Here is a 20236-nt window from a genome sequence, read left to right on the forward strand (position 1 = left end):
CAAGTGTCAACACTGCAATCAGCTCTATAAATCTAGATTATTTGTGCTGGAATTTCTTTTGCCATTGTGATGAAGAAATTATTGAGTTGCAGGACTCCACCAGTACATATGAAGCTCATTGAATCTTATTCTCTAACGAAAGCATTATTTCGTAAATGGAAAAAAAGTATAAATGTAAGCAGATACATGTGGTTTTGATATTTGGACCCATTTAATTATATCATTAGTTTTGCCAAATAACATGACACGGACAAGTTAGATGTTAGTCTTTTTTATAATTTAACCCAAGTGATCACGTATATTGTGTGCTGGCTACGCACAGCATTGTGTTTGATCATTGTCCAACCCAAGAAAATTGGTGCATGAGGGGACCAAGGTCTTTGAAACGTGTTGAACTCATTACAAAGACACTTCAAACTCACTCATTGTTCAGTCTTGTTCACTCTTGGTGATGATGCCTCACTGACTGAAAGCAATAAAGCAATGGTCCTAAATTGAGTTAGTTTGGAAGGAAATGCAGTGGTGCCACACTTTCCCCTTGTAATATAATATAGAAGATTCTTAATGAAGTTAGAAGGCTACCATGTTCTAAAACACACATCCATAGCCTTGCTCAGCTGTGTCCTGCCAAAGCACAACTGTAGAAATGAGCTGAGGTGGCAGAGTTCAGGTCCTGAAAAGCCAATTTGTTTTTGTGTTTCTTTTTTTACTTCAAGTATAACACAGCTGCTATCCCTGAATGTGAGGCTGATGCTCTGAATCAAAATGGTGAAACAAGCACATGCTGAGTCTTCTGACTCTTTCTTTCCAACAGTGGGAAAGAGGGGAAGGGATTAGAAAATGATAATTTAAAACTGTGATAATTGTTGCTGTCTCCTAATAGGAAAAAAACTGCCCCTTGAAAAGTAAGTAAATGCCTGATTGTTATTTTTTTTCCCTCTGAACTCTTAAAGACAGACTTAGATGTGCCAGAATCTCTGGAAAAGACAAAAGGTGGATTATAAACTGTCTAATATTGCTGAATTAGAGAATGGGTTGACCCCTGCCTCTGGGAAAAATGACTACACAGGACTTGACTCCTATTTGCTTGGTCACATCACAGCACAATGGCACGGGTGGCAAAACTCTGGCTGTGAGCCCCAGGCTGATCTGTCCAGACACCATTGCTCAAGCTGGCGACTCAGACTGTAACACAACTAGAGGATTTAAAGTATATGTGTAAGGCTGTTCAAAACTACCTCTCTGATCCTGGGCAAGTTGCTCAGAGTATCATTTTTTAATTTAATTATGGAAAAGGCAGACCTAACCCAACGGCCTCCACTCTGTCTGCATGTGTACATACATTGCCTGGTATTTATCTCCAGTTCTGACTTTTTTTGCATGGTCCAACCTGTACTGAACATCAGGGTGCTGCAACCTGGCTGCCTGGTGGTACCCATGCTACTTGTTTTAGAATTGAACTTAAGCTTTGATACCTCTGCAATGTGCTGTAGATTCTCCTGGGCTGCAGTACGGGTATTGCCATATGTTCTGTGGCAATATTCTCTTGTTCCTCATTTGCAGAATGGTTCTGACACTCTTTACTTACTCTGAAAAGCATTTTAATGAGAACTAGAGTGATTAATCAGCCTTTTCTTATCATTCTCTTGTTTGCCTGCATCTAACACGTTTATGCAGAGAAGAAACTTGTGTTGGCAGTAAGCTCATTCATATACTACATTGTTTCTTGGTCTCCGTGAACCTTTGACTTGAAATAAAACCACACAGAGACCACAAGCCACATTTGATGAGCAGACACATTGATTCAGGTTCTCTTCAGGGCTATGAGACCTGAAAGTATAAAGTTCCTCAAAATATATTTGTCAAGAAGATGAGCGTTCAAGATAAACAATGTAGTAGAGGCCAAAAGAGAAATTAAAACAGGACATTCCACCCATATGGCTTGCTTAAACAAAGTCAGATGGATTTGTCTCTTGGTATCCCAGGACTGGAGCTGCTTTTTAAGTTTAATTTTATTTCATACTAGATGCTGCATTTTTGCTGCCTTTTTTCTAGCCTTACTACTGTATGTGCCATATTGTCGTATTGCATATTCTATTTGGTTCATGCAAACTGGACACTGTATTTTCAGTTAATATGGACCTGTAGGTGCTAGCCACAGTTTTCCTTAAACCTTCACTGTATTGCTCAGGTTCTATATGCTATTGCTGCTTCTGCATTCATTGACTGGTCTGGGTAAATGCAATTGTTTTTATGCTCTCACCCCTCACCACGAGTACTCTCCTTGTGCCTTTAATTACATTGGCTTTCAGGATTGTTTGCCTTTGCTATCTTAAAGGGACACATTTCTTTGTCTCCATGTTATCATTTATCCTGGGTTGGATCATTGTTTTGTATGTTTTGGAGCCTCCTGAAATTGTCTTGCTTTTGTACATCAACTATTAACTCTGGCTTTAAAGCCACGAAAGTAAGTTTTTAATTTTATTTTATTTTATTTTTTTTTTAAGCAGAAATGAGCCATTTGATCTTTTTCCAGAAATGCTTGAGTCCCATCTGGCTGCCCCCACCTCAAAGCTCAGCTGTTTGCTATGCATTAAGGGCAAGGTAGTGCTAATGAAAGTGAAAGAGTGAAAAAAGAGCTAAAAGGGATGGTGGAAAGGGGCCTCTGAAAGCAGTGGAAAGGTTGGCACTTGCACAGTTGTCCAAAGGGTATGCTGTTATTCCTAAGGACAAGGTACTGTGTCTACAGCTGTCATTCGACGCATTTTTCTTTTTGGCACCACAGCCACACGCTGGTGTAGAGCAAGGCTTAAAGCAATACCGGATGGAGCAGCTCAGAGACAGCCAGTTGGTGTGAGCAGTGTTGCCTTTGTAAGCCTTAGCCATCGAGTTCTATTTGATTCCCTGTGGCAATCTTTAGAAGATGAAATGGAATTGATGTTTGAAACTCATTTTCTATGATTTCTCTAATGCAGGTTCAGATACAGTCACCATAACTAATCTGTGGCAGTAATCAGAGGATCAGATGTTTATGAATCCTTATTTGTAACCAAGATAAAAAATGGATAGTTAGCAAATACGTTTATAATATCAAGCGCAGTGAATCTCAAATGCTTCAGCAGTGCATCTGAAGGTCAAATGCTTCTAATCAGTGCGCACATATTTAGCTACTGATGTGTACTACTGCCAGTTTGATTCTTTGCTGGAGGAAGCTTTGAGCAGTATCGGAAATGCAGCTGCTTTTCCTGGGGAGTCAAAGCTCTGAGGCTCCTTACTGAAGCTGCCCCTTGGTGGCGTGAGCGATCCACTCGAGCACAGGTACAGCCCTGGCAGTTGCATGACATTATTTTTAAAGCAAAATAATAAAGATGTATTCTCCTAATTGTCTTTTATTTGGGTGCTACTGGTGTCATGGCTACATCTTCACATAGTGTTTGCTGGGATGCAGCTGTGTTATACTGCCTTCAAGCCAGAACTATCATGTTATGATTAATGAGAGACAGCTACTTCAAAACAGCATATTCCTGGCATTGGCCAGGGCAAAGCTGAGCCTTAACAAATAGAGAGTCATAGAATCGTTTAGGTTGGAAAAGATCCTCAAGACCATCAGGTCAAACCACCAACATAACATTGCCAAGCCCATCACTAAATTGTGTCCCTTAGTGCCATGTCTGTGTGTCTCTTAAATACCTCCAGGGATCATGACTTCACCATTTCTCTGGGCAGCCCTTGCTAATGCCTGACCACCTTTTCTATAAAGAAATTCTTCCTAATGTCTCATCTAAACCTTCCCTGTGGCAACCTGAGGTAATTTCCTTACATCCTATCACTTGTTACCTGAGAAAAGAGACTCATTTTTCCCTTTCAGTCCCTTCTGGCTTTCTGTCTTTTAGTCTTTGTTTAGTTTTTCAGACACTATCTCTTGTTCATCAGAAGGCAAGGGGCTTTTTCTATCTAACCCAGAAGTGGATTGTGGTGGAATGTGCTCTGCTTTGAGCTGGAAGAAAGTGTTGAACAGCAACCCTTTGATCTTAATCTTTTCATATTTAGGGAAGAAAGAAAATGAATTTTGAGAGTGTCTGCGGTTCCTTTGCAGTTATACTTCCTATTTAGGAGTTATATTCATTCCTGTCTAGGTTTAAGCACACATAAAAGGGTGTTTGTATCCTGCACTTGACCATGGTAGGAGGAGGCAACATTATGCTGTGTGTTTAGGTGTTTATTCTGCTCCATTCCCTATCACTAAATCTAACGGCAAAATTCTTGATCTGTAGGTAGAAAGTGAGGGAGGAGAGGAAATAAAAAAGAAGGGGAAGTCAAGGAAAAGGGCCTGGAGAGATCTTCTACATTTAGCTCCTCACAGCCATTGAACACTTGTGTGGCAGTACTGCTCTTGTAAGTCATGTGGAAGAAACAACTGGTGCAGTGAAGAAAATCCAGTGAAGGAAATCGACAGTGAAGGAAATCAACAACAAAATATGGTTTGGACTGTGTTTAGTAGCAGCTAGAACAGTTTTTCCTGAGCTTGCAGGAAAAGGTTCTCAGAGCAGCCAGGCAGCTGGGGCTGGAAGCAGGTCTCCCCTAATGCTGTCAGCAATGGCAGGGAAACCCCCAGGTGCCTCTCTGCACCTGTAGGCACAACAAAGGCTCGAGTGGTTGGCTTTTGTAACGTGCACAGCAACATCCCACTGTATAATTGCTAAGATTCATGTGGGGTTACAAAGATAGGGACACAAAGTAAAAGTCTCTTTGAAAGGCTGAATGAACGTACTGTACAAAAAATTGAGCCAATACAGTATTGCCTACTGTCCTGTTTTTACTATTTAATCCTATTTGCTCTCCTAAGGTATCTCTGGATATTCCATTGCCCACGAGATGAACTCAAAAACGGGATGAATATAATTTTTTTTTCTGATTTGTTGCTTCAGTAATGCAGGGCTGAGATGACCGAAGCAGCAGTTCTACAAAAAAGCAGTGATTGCACTCAATTCCTAGCTACAGAGGAAGAGTAGTAAAACTCTTCTTTAGTCTTCTGAGGTTACGTACCTCCAGCAAAACAGACTTCACTTCATTTAAGTTTAATTGAGACCAGGAAATAAAAATGTCACCATTAGTATTTCACAGGCCAGAGCTAAGCTTTTCCTAGAGGAGATGTTGTTATATGTGACAAAACCCAAAAGAGAATGAATTGGGGCAAAAATCATAGAATACATTGGACTCCTCCAAGTCTTCTTTGTTTCAGTTACAGACTGTAGAAGGTTTCTCATAAAGCATTTGACACTGTAATGTGACCATGCACTGGGTGAAAGAAGAGGAATATCACCTTTTAAGAGTTAACATTTTCCGACTCTTCTTCCCCATGCTAAATTCAATACTGCATTTAGAACTGCGGGCCACTTGGATTAACTGAAGCAGGGTAAGCTCTTTAGATTATCAAATGTCACATGAAAAAAGACCAGGAAATCTGGGAATGAGTGTATGTTAATGCTTTACTAGGGTGGCATGTCCTCAAATAATAGTAGACAGAGCTTCCCGTGTTCTTTCAGGCTGAGCTGAGATGCCAAGTATACAGAATTGGAAGCTGTCTATCAGGGTGGTTATTTGTTTGGTGGTTTTTTTTTTTTTTTTTTTTTTCTTTTTTTTTTCATTTGCCTCATACAGACAGCAGAGACAAAATACCAAAAATGCCTGAAATCCTTATGACCTTGCACTGCAAACTGAGAACTTTGTCCAGTAAGCTCAAATTTCTATTTACTCTGTCAGCACTGTCTCCACACTGTTGCTTTTTTTCTGTCTTCCCAGTTTATCATGTGCTGGGAGACAGCTTCACGGGCACTGGGCAGGAGGGGGAGCCTGAGCACATTCCAAATCCCTTGCAGGTTCAAAATACTAAGTCTCTGTGCTGTGGGTTGCTTAAAAATACCCATAGTGCAAGCAAGTCAGCATGCAAGCAAGTATTCTGCAGCCATCAGCTGGCATGGCTCACATTTCCATGTTGTGTGCTGATGCCATAGTGCTCCCTAGCTGGCCCCATTTACACTGTCTCCCATTTATGCCAGAAATACTCAGGCTACTATGGAGTAAATGGTCCAGAAATGTGTCCAGTAAACTCCTGCGTCAGCTTCTCAACTAAAACATCCCTGATTTCAGCATTGTGCTCTGGTATTCCTCCATTCCTGGTAAAGTAGAAAGTGTTCCTATGGAACACTGCTATGACCTATAATATTAGACACTGTGTATCTATTGCAATTCAGAAAAGATAAGGATATCCATAACCTTTTATTGAAATAAAACCCAGCAGCTACATTGAACTCCTTTGAAAATAAACAGAAAATTGAAGTGTACAGCAAGTATTTTAGCTGACGATTCACTTACCAACCTGATAAATTTGTGAGCTAACTACTAACTGGGTATTCTTTGTGACTGTATTTCAAGTTTTACTTTGTACTGTGGTAGTGTTCTCCGAACTTTGCAAGGCAAAATTACTGCATCTAAACCCTCTGGGTCTAGAAAAAAGGACAAAAATGCGACATTTCTGGAGAGACTCATGCACAGAAAATGCATTGGTGTTTCCTAAAGAAACTCGGCGAGTCCAGAAGGAATTGCTGCATTGACCAATCATGCTAATGAGGCTTTTGAAAGAAGGAGGTGTGCTTAGCGCTGCTTATCTCTGGACATAGAATCTATGGGAAAACATGTGGAATATGTTTGCAACGTGATGACTGCAGCTGTATGTTCTATATGTTGGTGTTACTGAACTATCTGTTATCAAACCACACACTTCAGCACATAGGAGGATTTATGCTTACTGCAAAGCCCATTAAAAGACTTGTGGATTCCCAAATCAGACAGACATGTTGCCTTCTGTATCTTGCTGTTATCAGGATAAAAAATGTGCCTTTTTTTCTGGCTAAGCACATTGATTTGGCTGATTCTCCTCACATGACAAAGAGGCAACAAAACATTAATGGCAAGTTTGTCTCCACGGACCAGAAGTGAGCTTGTCCGTGTGTGCACATGTGAGGTGGGCTGGGGAGCTGGGCCTGGAGTGGCAGAGAATTTGCAGAGCAGCTGGTCCTATGGGCTCTGCTTTGCACAGCCTGGGATCATAAACGTATCATCATGGTTGCTAACAGCAAGCAGGAGGTATCTGTGGAATCACCCGAAATGGAATGATTTGTGGAGGCAAGTTCATCTCGTCATTTTTCTGTGCTCACAGTACCAGAGCTTATTGTGTCAGTTATCACTACTAAAGCCCAAAAGAAGCCCCTCTTCTTCAAAATGCAGACAAAAGCAACCCTTGGATATATGCACAATAATGTTTGGATTAGTTAAAGAACCCACATTTGCCAATAGGAAAAGAGAAGGAAATTTCTCAGCTATTGAATAACACTGCTATGCTTGGAAGAGATTTTTTCTTTTGTAATTCCCTTTTAATTTCCTCCCATCAGAACTGCTGGGAGGAATCCGAAGCTAGGTTTTCTGGAGTGACAAAAGGAGCTGGGCCACTGACTTCTGTTGAAAAATCAATGGACCTGAAAATGTAAGATAACATTCTCATAAACGCATGAAGGATTTGAGGTTTAAATTCCTTAAAACTCTCTAGGACTTCCAACTCCCCAAGTCAGACAGGGAAAAGGATGATCAGCAAACTAATCCTTATTAGCACATATGTGGAGATTGCATGGAGGAACGTGGAGCACAAGAAAATGAGGAGGAATCTGAGGACACAGAAGAAGATGGTGTTCATAAGATTTAAACATGGAAGCGTAAAAGGCAACAGGAGAAAGGACAAAGAGAAAGAACATCAAAATATGCAAACTGAGATGTTAATTTCAATCACTTAGATTTTCCTTTGATTTCAAGATCAGACCTCAGTAAGACCACATAAAATTGAATAATTTCATCATCTGACTCAGTGCCTACAAATTCAGCACAATGCATTTCTTCAGTCTCCTTCTTGATCAGATTATGAAGTGTCTGAAGTTAAACTGAACTATGCATTCTGGTAACCTTTCAGAATAGTTTTATTTTCTTCATTTCAATTGTCTTTTTTCGATTTAAAAATATTATTCAAATACCACATTTGGATGGGTAGTAACTACCATGACACTGTGTAGAAAACCAAAGCAATTTGAAGCAAGCTAGACATTCTGAGTGCATTTTTAAAATACCTTATTGCTTAAATAAAATAAACTTAAATCCCTTAGTCTAGCAATTACTTTCAGATGTCTGATTGTTTATTTTTGAAGAACTGTCATATCAGCCATATAGAACTGGCAAGCCCTAGTTTTATATGTTCACAAGCTTTCTCTAACAGCTGCTCCCTGCCTTACGTTGGGAACTACGTACTCATCTTCATTGTCTCTTGTATTTATCTTAATTTTGCTGCATTTTGTTTTATTGGAGGAAAAACTTAGCAGAGCTGTTTGTGGCAGGGTTTAGTTACAGGAAACCCAAAAGCTAAGCCCCAGTTTCAGCTGAGACAATTAGACTGTTGATTTTGGTAGGAGCTCAGGACTTCTATTGGACCCAAATGCCTTTCAAGTCTAATTGCCAGTTGATGCTCAAGTCTGAAAATTTTCTGTATTCTCACTACAGATCTGGGGCTTTGTTTCCTTTTAATGTGAGGGATATTTCTATCCAGATCTGAATGTTTTGCTGAAATTCTTCTCTATTCACTGGAATAGATTAAAAAGAAAAGAAGGAGGAAATTACATTTTCCAGAACTTTCAACCTTTCCCTAGTTCTCTCTGTTTTTGATTCTCTATGCCTTGAAATCTCTGCGGTGTAGAGGATGGTTGTTTTTTTTTTTTTCTGAAAGCCATTTTGCCATGCATGAAAAGTAGCACGTACTAATTTGCAATGACTGAGTTAACCATTGCTTTTTACTGCCTGGTACATGTATTTAGTACATATTCCTATTTCACATTCCATATTCCTATTCCATATTCCTATTTCACCAGATGTAGGTGAAGGATTCTGAGGTAGTGAACAAATGGTACATTTTTAAAAGTGATCAATATGATAATATAATGCTGGATAATTTCTCTCTTAACCTTTGAAGTAAACTAGTAATAAAGGCAGTTTTCTCACAGAATGTTTTAATCAGCTGCTACATAACCCTCACAACCAAGTTATCAAAATCTACTGCCATTCTTGGATGGATGTTTTATTGCTAGGTGGATTGGGCTCTAAAACTTTCTTATAGATGCTCTGGGACAGTTTAAATACTAGCAGGAAAGTATTTTGTACTCTATAACATTTGTGGGTTGGAGCCTTGGGCTGTATGGTTTCTTTTTTTTTCTCCTTTTTTCTATTTTTTTATGCATTATACCAGTTTAGCACCTTGCCTAGGGCTGGTCCCAGGATCCTCACCACATGGTGCGGATCCCATGGCCGGCTCCAAGAGCTGTCAGGCACCTGGCATTGGACAGCCTGGCCCTGAGCCAGCCCACCCCAGTGCCTGGAGAGGCCATGTTCGTAGGGACCCACGCGTTTCCTTTCAGCCATATCCTGCAGGATTACTCTGCAAGACAGACAAACGACAGAACGAGGCGCTCATCTTCCCAAGGAGGCATTCAAAATGTCTGAGTAACTTTTTGATTAATTCTTAGCTTTTGGATGCTTTTAATTAGCCATCTATAAACCAAAACAGAGCGCAGGACACTACTGCAATGTAATTTGTTAAGCAATAATGCATTTTTTCTTCCAAAAGTCACACTTGATAACAAACAATAGTCATAGGCTTAAGATGACTGTGGATACTATGAGCTAATGTCTAGTTGTCAGAAACTTTTCCATTAGGCTTAAAATGATGTTTAACATACTCCTCCCGTTACTGAGCTAAAGGACACATTGTATTAAACACGGATTTCCAAATGAAATGCTGTTTGTCTTCGCATACACATACGTAAAGATGCAGACACATGTACATATGTATTTTGGCTATCAAAAGTATACCAGTAGCATAGTTCACCCTATTCCCAGGACAGAATGTTTTCTTGCCATCACCTGTTAATTAAACCCATTCTTAATCTTAATTGACTGTAAAAAAACTTTAAACAAAGTTCTTTAAACACAAAATCCCAAAATTACATGTTCTTTCCTATTAAACTTCAGAGAATGTCTGAAAGAGTAGATCTTTTAATTGTCTAGGAAAAAAACATGCTGCTGACGATAATCACCAAAATATGCGTACCATATATTTTTCTACTTAAAATTCAAAACCTTTGGTTTATAACAAACATTTGAGTAATTTATCAAATCCTACTTCATGCTAGCTTTAAGTCAACTTCAGTTTTAAGCCTTTGCGCTTTGGTTTTGGCATTATCCACAACTCATTCAGCATTTCAAAGCTGTATATACTTACATTCAGATTTCAGGAAAGGGCAGAAGGACAGGTTGTTTGCTTTTCACTGTAAGAGACCTAGATTTCCTGTTTGTGTAAGGCCCGTTGTTATTTTGTTGATTTTAAGATGGTCCCTAGAGGGAAAAGAAAGCTTATAAGAAATGTAGGAGCACACTGGCCTTCTTTTGCAGAAATACTGAGGAATTTTGCCCAAGATTTTTAAACATAGCGGCTTAGCATGGTCTCTTAATTCCATATTCAGACTTCTTAATTCAAGATCTGCTGTTCAGAAGTATGACAACCTGGCAGTTCATTCACTTTAGGAAGCCTTTTAAGTGCTTGCAAAAACTGATACAGCAATTTGAATATAGAAAGAAAATTCTAAAGTCAGATATTCTTGTTGGCAATTCTGTAATAAATCAAAGCTTGGGTCTGGACTTCAGGAAAAGTTCCTTGAGTCTTGTTTCCACCCTTCTGGAGTGTAACTATTTCAGATTATTAGGTACAAAATTATCCATTTGAAGGATTGCTGAAAAACATTTACTTATTCTCATCTTTCTCCACATGTATTTCCCCCACAAAAATGTACGTACAAATAATGTCTTGCAATCATTGGCCCCTGAGAGGCTTGGACTGATAGGAAGTGCTTGGGACCGCCATACACACTCCTAAGCATCACTGTACTCGAAATGTAAAGGTGTTAACAAGTGAAGCCGCAGGCAATACTAGCATCCTACATAAAAATGAACTATACCTATCTGTTTTATAGGCTAATCCCTCTCACACAGCCACTACCACATCATGCACACTTCACCCAACTACATCCCATTGGCATGGCTGAGAAGACAGTGGTTTGGTGGACTCAGCTGCCACCTGGATGTTCACGATTTGGTCTGAACCATGAATTCTGGAGATGTTGTGCTGCTACTTATGTTTGAGTACATACATAAGTGCTTTGCTGGATCAGGACAAGAGAGAGCCCAGTGCCTGTTCGTGTACCCCTGCCCTGTGCTGCTGACAGCACGCTCCATTTGCTGCTCAATGTTCATCATGCACTAACATGCAGACAACAAGAAAAGCAGCTCTTTGATAAGCAGGGTAGTACTTTTCACACACTGATTGGCCTTGTGGTTGAAATTTTAAGTATTTGGCCTAAGATCTTCCTGGCCTGTGTTTTGCCTCTCCAAAGTCACTGGTTTCCTTAGTAGACAGAGTAGCTCCAGAGAGCCATGTACCCAAATGTCTCTCTCAATTTACTTGAAGCATTTTATCAGCCAGGACAAAATGAAAACTCAAGAGTAGAAGCTCTCAACCTTTGTTCAGCTGAACTCCCACAGTGCTGCCTGCCCCAGGACCTTGTGTGCTCCAGGAGCTGAGCCCCAGATGGCCCATCCGTCACCAACATGCATTAACCTTAGAAGAATAGAGCATCTGGAAAGGGAAGACAGTCAAGAAGCAATACTGAATTTACAAAGGAAACCTGCAGGTAGTTTGACTGTTTTACCTCAGATTTATTCCTGTCCCTTTGAGCTGGAGGAAGAAATGTGCATCTGGCATCTTTCCTGAGAGGATTCTACAGCCTGGAGAGTAGAAATGGCCAGTTTCATTGCCACTTGCTTCCTAGTTTAATGAACAGTGGCTTTTAATTGTCTATCTGGCCAAACAGGCCTTTTCCTTTAAGCAATGATTCAGTAACTCAGACAACATCTATACCCATTCATCACCTACAGAGATGGCCCTCGGCTCCAAAGTTTGGCTCTGGACACAAACTTTTCCACAGCTTGCAGGTGTTTAGGTTTGGGCTCTGGCTCAGCTTCTTGCATGGATGAAGGAAAGTCATGAATTCGGAGGTAGCTTTTAATAGTTAACAAAGTGGAGAGCTGCCAGACTGGAGGGAATGGCAAGTTATTTTGCCTGTGCCTGAGGAGAGAGGGATTAGGCATTTCAGCCGAGCAGCTCATTCCTGCTTGCAGTTTGTACCATCCATGTTGCTGTTACTGCCTTTGTGGGATTAGAGGGCGGCTGAAGGAGTGCCAGCATGTACCAGCGGGTCCCAGTACAGTAGCAGTCACATCTGCCCTTTCTGCCTTCAGGAGAAGCAGGATTTCCCTGGCTTTCTGCCTTGCTGCTATCCTAATTCCTGCTCCTGCAAACCTGTACCAACCCCTCCTTGACAATCAAGAAGCTACAGAAAAATGCATAGGTGGTGATGGTGGAGAGAGCAGAAGGGAGCAGAGAGTCTCTGCATCCCATTCAGGAAGAGATGGAAGAAGTGGTCCCCAGGATAAAATCCAACTCTGGGAGCAGAAAAAGTGTCCCATCCTCTCGTAACTTCCTCACGCAGTGTCACCCTTGGTCCTCACAAAGTTCCTTTAACATCACTGATGTCCCCACCTTTTCCTTCTCAAGGGCCTTTCCTCATTCCATGCCACCACTGCTGCCCTTGCCTTCCTGTATGCTCCAAGGACATTCCTGGCCTGTGTGTAACCCAACCCAGTTGGGTTTTGCGTAACAAAAAACCAGATTTTGGCTCCTGATAATTTTCAGGAGATAAACTTCTGGCTGCTTTGAGGTGTTGTTCTCTATGAATCTTTCCAGTATTATTATTATCCAGCTCTTCATGTCCTGAGACTGATGGCTATATGTGCATTCTCTCACTTAACTTTCAGAACTGAAAGCTTATGATGATGCAATGACTATTTTTTCATGAGATAATTAATCTCGTGAAAGGTCTACTGCATGCCCTGTCTCTCCTGTGTTATTGGGTAATGTGGAAATCCTCATATATACAAGGCTGCATGGAGTTGTTACAAGTGGAAAGCATCAGTGTTGGAAAGAGCAAAGCAACACGGGACAGTCATTTTTGTTTTGGAGAAAAGAGGGCCTGTTAAGACTTCCTGGAGCAGCAAGGGGAGAAAGAATATGAAAAGAATGAGGGAAATCATTCCTAAGAGGAAAGTTAAGCATTAGATTTCCTGATTGGTACAGTTGCATTTCATTTCTCTGCTAAGAACCCTTTAGTGCTAATCTGTAGCTGAAAGGAGAGTGGAGGATTTGTTTTCTGTGTACAAAATCTTTATAGGAGGCAGCATGCATTCTCCTCTCTCTCCCACTTTGTTGGCTGCGGGTCTTAGCCAGGTGTGAAAAACTTGTATTTTCAATGCAAGTGCAGAAAGGCAACAGTAGAAATGTAGAAAATCACTGTAATCTCTTTAACACAAAAACAGCATGACCCCTAGTTCAGTTATATAAATACAAACTCTATTTTAAGCGTAGACCTGAGTTGCTCTGATTCAATATCCAGCCCAAATGCAAATGACTTTTGTGGAATGAGGTTTGCAATGAGATGGATCTATTTAGTAAAGTATTTCAGCCTGGTTTGGTGGAGAAAAGAGGAATCTGGTCAATTGCTGCAAATGCTTCTGTAGCAGAATTGCTGCTCTACTCATTGTTTGGGCTATTTTCTACTGAATTGTTAAAATTTTTGTGAGAGAGAACTATCGTGGAATAGAAAGCCGGGTCTGGAGCAAAGTCACAGGAATGTGCACACATAATTATGTCTTTTGAAAGTAGCACACTACACAGGATTTCCTAAACAGTACCAGAAAATGTTGACATCCTGGAACTGACATTTGCAATTTCAAATAGCAGCTTTCCAGGCATAATTAGTGTTGTTGTAAATGTTTCAGTATCACATTTGGGACTCACTTTGGACATGCCAGTCCACAAAGTCTAAATGTATATTGTTTTGTCATTTATCGTTTCCTTTTCCAGTGTTCCAGGAACTGACAGCTGTGATTTTTAAAGCTGGGAAGTACTAAATTGAAATAGTGCGTTTTAAAGTATTTATTATGTTTAATTACAGTGCATGAAAGTTGCTTTTATTTATAATTTACTGTTTTCTGTGGCCATAGTTCTTTTTTGTTTTGTTTTGTATAAAACACCTTTGATTCCCATCCTCCCTTATTCAAAGTACACAAACACTTCTACAAAACCACAGCTTTTCTCTAGACACAAACTAAAATACAGTTGAGGATATGAGAATTACGTATGACAGATGAGTCACATTAATATTTTGTTCTAAGCCTCGAGAAAAATGAGACACGAGGGTAGGAATCAGGACAGATCAAAACCTTTGGTGCTTTGTGATCCAAAACCACAGCCATCTACTGAGGTGCAAAATGTTCTTCTTTCACATGAAGTGTGAGAAAAACACAAAGAGTTTTGTACTGCAGATGCTGGCGGCACACAATGTTGCAATTATTCTCAATATTTTGAGATGCTTGAATCAAAACCAAGATTTTAAGCAACATTGAGGTAAAAATATTTTTATATTTCTCCAGCTTAGAAAAAATATCGTGTTTGTCACGATTGCTTCAGAAATGATGTGCCAAATTTCTACCCGTGACTGATTATAAAAACAAGAAGGGGAATGTCATGGCATCTGCTCTCTGTAATCACTTTTGTCATCCTAACTCCTGTTGGGTCTATCAGACTTCTGTGATGCTAGAAGAATCTTGGCTGTTCTGTTCTTGGAAAAGCATTGTTCTAATTGCCTTTTTCCACTACTTTCCTACTACAATGCATGTGGCTGATTTAGGCTGGCTATGGGGCATGATCTCATATGATCTCGCTTCCTATTTAAAAGATGGTAGACAGGTACATTCTCAGTAGTTTCCACTTGCTATTAGACTTCAGAAGAAACATGGATCACCACATTTGATGTGATCAGATGATACCATCTGAAATTTGAGTCATCAGTAGGTGAACCAAGTCTTCTGTTCGTAAAACATGAGGAAGCTCTTCCTCACTCATTCCCTTTTTCTGACCTGGTACTCATGGGGAGCTGAGGGCAGCAGGATGCTGGTGTTCATAGAATCATAGAATAGAATCATAGAAGCACCAAGGTTGGAAAAGACCTCTAGGATCTTCCAGTTCATCCACATACCACCAATATTTCCCACTAAACCATGTCCCTCAGTGCAACATCTGAACATTTCTTGAATGCTTCCAGGGTTGGTGACTCCACCACCTCCCTGGGCAGCCCATTCCAGCTCCTGATCACTCTTTCGGATGAGTATTTCCTGTTCTGAGTGGACTCTTAGCTCCATCCAGCCTTAGGAAGGACCTGTTACTTGCAATTTCCTCTGCCAAGACACCTCCCTGAGGTGCACAGCAAGGACTTCAGGTAGAAAATGACAGAAGTTTTGAACTGCCTGGCCCCAGACCAGAAAAATACTTTGGCATGGGGGGATCTAAACACGTTAATTGTAGCATGTATTTCTCTGGCCGTGACAGCTTCGGTGCCACTGTTTATGTGCTGTATGCTTTGTACAGTTACAATTACTCTGTAAGACTGGAGCCAAGCTGTGTTTCTTGTCCTGAAAGTGGCTGCGGTAGGTGAGTGCTAGTTCTGTTTGTGCTGCTTGTTTGCTCTTCCAGCTGCTTTGGGGCCCTGCTCCTATCCACTGCTGCCCAGCTCTGTCTGCCCTCTGTGAGATAACACAAGGAGCTGCTCACGGTGCATACCTGGGCTGGGTCGGGCCACTTTCTTGCTGCTTTCTCCTGCTGTGTGGGAGAACTTAAGTATGGAAACTGTTTGTGGAAAATCAACATGAAAGATTAAGGATTAGAATTTAAGAACTAAATGGGTGGTCTTACCCAGACAATTCCTGCGGACTCTACTGGAAGAAATACATGGCTGTATAATTAGGAAACAGCGCAGTGCTTTGAATGTCTAGCTATAGAAGTACTATCTTAAGCCAATGAAATCACAGTCTCCGTTTTCTCCAACTTTAATTTGTCTAAGGAATTTTTCTACATTGTTAATTAACGCACTACTTCAGATTTGTTCTGATATGGAATGCGTTTCTATTGTTCAATGTCAGTAACTTGATTCTTTGTGAATAAACTATTAGAAGCTATTTGGGTGCGTTTACAGCTAGCATACAAATAGGTATAGATGTTGCACTTTGTTTAGTCTGTGAAAAACTAGTGTTTCTGCTTGCCAGGCAGAATGAGCTACTTGCATTGAGGTAAAGGTGGATACTGGGTTATGGCAGGTGATTTCTTTACTGCTTTTGGGAGTATCACAAGACGTGCTTTTGGTTAACAGTGGTTTGTAACAGTGAAAAGTTTCTCAGGCTTTTCAGCCAAAGTAATTCCTACAAAACTGCCTCCCAAGAAAGGGTTTGTATGAGCATGCTGAACTGCTATAATAGAGTAGGTGGGAAGTGCCAGGGAGATTATAGAGAGATATTATTGGCCCAGACTGAAATTTTGCCAGGCCTCCAGGACAGAATTAAGTATCACTGTGTGTTTCTCTCTGGTATGTTTCTACACCATGATCTTGGACAGAATTTCAAATTTATGATGAAATCTAGTCTGTTAAGACTACTGAATTTCTTTCTTGATTTTTTTTTCCTGATTTTTAACAATACATGCAAAGATTTGCTACTGCCAGCCGAGACTAGCTCTTCTGGGAGAGTCACCTGTAGAAGGAAACAAAAGGTATAAAGGGCACTGTGTAATTTTAGTCAGGTTATTTATGTGTGCCTCTTTAAAAAATAAAAAATAACATAAAAAATCAGAAAAGTAAACTTTCCAGTTCCTTGCGGCTGCCAATCTTAACAAACCAATTCTTTATTCATCCTGGAATTTTTATCAGCTTAGTCTCACGTAATAAGAAAAAATGAAGCAAAACACATATTTTTGATATAATATAATAAAAGTCGGAACACATAATTTGCTACTATGGAGTGCAATGACCAATGTGCTTTATTCACCACAGCAATAGGTAGTTCTCCTTGCCCTGACAGCACTAGCCAGTTCTTGTTCCTACATTTATTTGTTTGGCAGAACCCTCTGATTCACACCACATCCTTTCATGTAATTTACCATAAAAGGTTGAGCTGCTGCTCAACCAACTATGCTAACTTACAAGTAATATATTTGGAAGAATTCTCCCAAATATTTTAAATATAATCACTATGAAATATCAGAGCTCTGTATGGGCAGGGAAAAAAAAAAGTCTGTCTTCCATTGCTGATATCCAGATAAATGAATATTGGACACTGCATATTTACCTTTAGTGAACAGTTATGGAATCATAGAATCATTGAATTGTTTGAGTTGGAAGGGACCCTTAAAGGCCATCCAGTCCAACCCCCTTGCAATGAACAGGACAGCAACAGCTCAGCCAGGTGCCCAGAGCCCCATCCAGCCTGACCGTAAATGTTTCCTGGGATGGGGCATCCACCAACTCTTTGGGCAACTTTTTCCAGTACTTAGTGTAGAAAACATTTTCCTTATTTTCGGTCTGAATCTCCATTCTTTTAGTTTGAAACCATTTTCCCTTGTCCTACAACACGGCAAGGCTTAAAGGAGATGAGCTTTCCAGACAGTTGCTATTCTAGCCTTATAGGATATCACATCATAAAGGAGATGTTTTCTGTTTCAACTCTCAAGAGAACTGATTTGATAAAGAAGCAAAACATGCATCTCATTACTTTTGAGAGTAACTAAACTGGATTGCTCATGTACATTGTGTTATGTGTGTGATTAGTTCCTTTGCTGAATCAAGGCCTGAAGCTAGTGGAAATGTCCCCATACTGAGCAGAGAACAAAATATCTGTTACAGAAAGGCATATTTTTATTTTGTTCATCATCATTCTTTCTCTCAAGTAAAATCAAAACAATAAAGCATTTCTCAAACAGACATGTATTTTCTACTCAGGTTGGGATGAAAAAATGAAATGTATTACTGTTATTAATAAAAAAGTAGAAATTGTGTGTTTCATCATAAAGTGAAATGCTTTCAGGCTCTCAGAGGAAAATGTGCTGAGAATATGTTCAAAATGCCACCCTTGTAAGTAAAATGCCTTTGCAAACTGCAACGTATGATGTTCCTTTCATCCCCCGGAGGGATTTGTGCTGTTTGTTGTCCACTCCTTTTAAGGCCAGATTTTAGGAGTTTCCCATTACTGGCAAGCAGGAGAATTCTTCTCTGTGCTAATATAGTACAGAATAAGCTCATACCAGTGGCTTATTTGGTCACTATCACAGTAGTACCTAAATATTCAGATACTTATCTTCACAGTACCTTGTGAGTTAAGGAAGAGCCCCTGCTCTGTTTGCTGATACCTGAAGAACAGACATGCCAAATCCTCTGTCCAGTGTTGATCTGGGGGAGTGTTAAAGACATAGGGCAGGTGAGAGGCATTCTCTGCCTGTGTCAGTGGGTCAGCCACCTTTCTGTGGCAATATGAAGCTTCATCCAGAACCAGCAGCACAAACATTGCTTGTTCATGAGGAATCTGCCACAGAACCCACCTCCTGAACTGTGTTCTACCTCAGGTGTGTTCTGCCATCCCAGCCAGATCTCATGTCCCCTGGCCCCTTGCCTCCCCAGTGCCAAAAAGCATGGTCTGCATTTTTTCAAGCGCAGAAATAGTTTTTATCTTCAGATTGTCATTAGGTAATTAAAATTTACAGTACACGCTGTGTTTCTACTATGCCTGGAATGTCTCTTTCAAAATTTCATCATGTGTTTATAGAGGTGGTATTTCTAGGTGAGGCTGTACCAGACTCCAAGCTGCTATGCAATGCAAATTCAAGGCTTTAATGACACAGCACTTACAAGGTCAAGTGCGCGAAGTCAGAAATGGTGCTCAGATAAATCATGCTTGAGTACTGAAATAACCATTTCAAAGGCCATTGAATGAATTTAGTTAATACAGTGGGCTGGTAAAAATGAGGGCATTCACTAATGACTTTAAAGGAAGTGTTTAAGGATTTCCTCAAATATTTACACAAGAAGAGACAGCACAAGCACCACAAAACACGAGTACTTTGACTTAGATGAACTTCCACACATAGTGTAGGAACAGAAAAGAACATTTCTATGGAAATACATCTAAGCAAATATTCTGGAAACAAGTCAGCTCTAAAAAGCAACAGTAGTCCAGATATGGATGGATTCCTGACACCATTCTATAGAGAATAAAAGGACTTATTAATGCTAATTCTAAGTGAAAATATCTCTTTTGATTTAGATGGTTTTGGTGATAAGAATGTTTCTAATCATATTCCTAAAGCTTCTGGAAATATGTAGAGTGTGAAAAGTATAGATCCTGAAAACAGGTAGACTGCAAAATCTGAGTAATAGTCTGGCAAGCACACTAGAAATAATCTTCTCAAGTACAAATCAGATGTATCACTTCAAATTAATTGAGAACCAGTTCATAATGATGATAATCATGGTAGGTCACTGATTTCATTTAAAATATTCATAAATGTATTTAGGTTGCTCTGAAAGTAATGCCTCCTGTTTATTTCCACAGAAACTACAACAGGCACAAAGAGCACAATAGTGCTATTTGATAGAGCAAAGTCTCAGCTACCAAACACTATTTTCAACATAGGCACCACCATTCGCTGTGCGTTTTTATCAGTGATAAAGAAGACCATGCATGCCATGCTCCTGAAAATCTGCATGGCCATCCAAAACATGGTTTGTCGTTCGTGTTGCCATTGCCACTGCTGAAATGCACCACACACCACCTCACTATGCTTACATCCACTATTTGGTCTCCACAAATGTCCAGCAAGTGTTGATAAATGTCAGTGGGTGCCAGTTCTTCTGCATGGACGAATACAGGCCCCCTCCTTTGCTTCATACCCACTCCCATGTCTGACATTGTTTTGTCAGACTGCAATCTGCTGCCATCTGTCACATGGCAACAACATGTAAGTTCAATCTATACTGCCATACCACCAACATCCACTTCCGATGTCGTGAGAGTTTGATGTTGGCCTTTTCTGGAGGCGGTAAGAATTTCATTGGAGTGAGATTAGCTGGTTATGTCCAAAATGTTCCCTGTACTG

The 20236-nt window shown here is 40.2% G+C and overlaps 1 protein-coding gene across 2 annotated transcripts in view; it reads right to left on the reverse strand.

The window, feature by feature from the left end:
- Window positions 1–20236, reverse strand: part of COL8A1 (collagen type VIII alpha 1 chain) — an 86103-nt gene that overhangs the window by 20294 nt on the left and 45573 nt on the right. The window contains exon 3 of one of the 2 annotated variants that reach the window (XM_052665013.1): window positions 10373–10485. The exons of the other annotated variant lie outside the window; for it this stretch is intronic. The gene's annotated coding sequence lies outside the window, so the exon portion shown is untranslated. The remainder of the gene's footprint in view (window positions 1–10372; window positions 10486–20236) is intronic. 2 annotated transcript variants of the gene reach the window in all.

Source organism: Tympanuchus pallidicinctus, unplaced genomic scaffold (assembly GCF_026119805.1).
Source record: "Tympanuchus pallidicinctus isolate F22 unplaced genomic scaffold, pur_lepc_1.0 scaffold10, whole genome shotgun sequence".
In the NCBI taxonomy this organism is placed as follows: domain Eukaryota; kingdom Metazoa; phylum Chordata; class Aves; order Galliformes; family Phasianidae; genus Tympanuchus; species Tympanuchus pallidicinctus.